Source organism: Tamandua tetradactyla, chromosome 16, assembly GCF_023851605.1.
Source record: "Tamandua tetradactyla isolate mTamTet1 chromosome 16, mTamTet1.pri, whole genome shotgun sequence".
NCBI lineage: Eukaryota > Metazoa > Chordata > Mammalia > Pilosa > Myrmecophagidae > Tamandua > Tamandua tetradactyla.
Genome location: NC_135342.1, coordinates 3,385,897 through 3,387,560, shown reverse-complemented (window position 1 = coordinate 3,387,560; position 1,664 = coordinate 3,385,897). Strand labels below are relative to the sequence as shown.

At 42.4% G+C, this 1,664-nt stretch overlaps 1 pseudogene; it reads right to left on the bottom strand.

The window, feature by feature from the left end:
* Positions 1 to 212: 212 nt before the first annotated feature.
* LOC143658574 (proteasome subunit alpha type-1 pseudogene) lies at positions 213 to 1,269 on the bottom strand (annotated as a pseudogene).
* Positions 1,270 to 1,664: the final 395 nt, after the last annotated feature.

The following is a 1,664-nucleotide window of genomic DNA, read 5'->3' as shown; positions in this document are numbered from 1 at the left end:
AAAGGAATGTGCTTGGTGCATTCAAGGGAGTGTGGTGGGAACAAAATGGGTGAAGGGGAAAAGAGAAAGTGATCAGAGAGGTAGACAGAGGCCAGACAAGTGTCTTTTTTTTTTTTTTTTGCAGGTAAAAAAATTTATTTCACAGTTGAGTTTTAAAACCACAAAGACACTAGTTTCTTCATATAAAAATGGTAGTATAGATACCCTATATTTTCTAGAAAATCATTGTATAGTCCCTCTCAAAGGAAAAAAGCACTCCATTATATGGTTTCAGTTAGGTTACTTGGAAAAAATTCACTTCTAGGCTGATTCTTAAAACACACCATTCCACCACTCTGCACCATTTGGTTCGAAGTACAGATTATTGTCATTCCGATTCATGTTGTTGCATTGTTACGTATTTGATAATACACATGTAGTCTGGTTTATTGCTCACTGTTCCATTGGTTCATCAGCCTTTTCTGCAGGTTCATCAGAAGGTTGAACAGGCTGTGCCTTTCTCTGTGGTCTTTCTTTAAGACCCTCCAGGAATGGAGACACATCATCATCATCATAGATTGTAAATTCCAAATATTTACCAACAATTCCAGTGGAAACATTCTTTGTGGTTAAGTCCTGCTCTGCAGGAAGTGTCTCTCTTAAGGCACGGAGACCATGTTTAACCAGTTCATTCAAATTACAGTCCATAAACTCAGACATATGTCTTTCCAAGTAAGTACGAGCTGATTGAGAACGGGCTCCAATGGACATAGCTCTGCAGTCGAAATAGTTAGCAGATGGACAGGTTTGGAAACTATGAGGGCCCATATCATCATAACCAGCCATGAGCAGTCCCACACCGTGTGGTCTTCGACCATATCGTTGTGTTGGTATCTGGGTCTTGCTTCCAATTAGAGAAACAAGATGAGACACGGGAAGAGGTCTGTCAAATACAAATCTGGAATCCAAACATTCCTGGCACATGAAATTACATAGCAGTCTAGCATCAGCAGTAAGCCCCACAATTGAGATACCAGTGGTTGTCAACATGGAGAATTTTTTTTTGATGGGCTGCAAGCTCTGATTGTGCCCTCTTCAATGCAACCAACACTGCGTGGGTTTTTGATTTCAGGCCAACTGTGGCTGAACCTCGCTTGACAGCTTCCATTGCGTATTCAATTTGATGAATCCTGCCCTGAGGTCTCCAAACAGTGGCATCACTGTCATACTGGTTGCGAAACATCGTTCCTGCGCGGGACCGGCTGCGGCCTCCTGCAAAGCTCCCAGTCGAGGCGCCCAGACAAGTGTCTTTGAGGCAAGGCAGCAAATAAGGATCTTGCTGGAGGTAGTATAGAAAGGCCTTGAGGACGTTATAGGAACTGGGGCTGATTCATTCATTAAAGCTACTCTGGAAGCTGTGGGAAAAACGAATTTTGGGGAGCAAGAGTAGAAGTAGGAAGCCATTTTGCAGTACTTCGAAAGGAGATGAGAGATGTAAAGATTTGAAATGTATTTTGTAGTGAGAGACAACAGAACTTGACCCTAGAGAAGGAGGGAGAAGGAGGAGGACTGGGAATCAGGACCTTTTTTATCTCCTTATATCAATGGTTTCCAGATTTTTGGATATCAGGCATCAGAAAATTGGAGGTTATCGAGGGTTGCTAACCTTCCCATTTTCCAGTTAA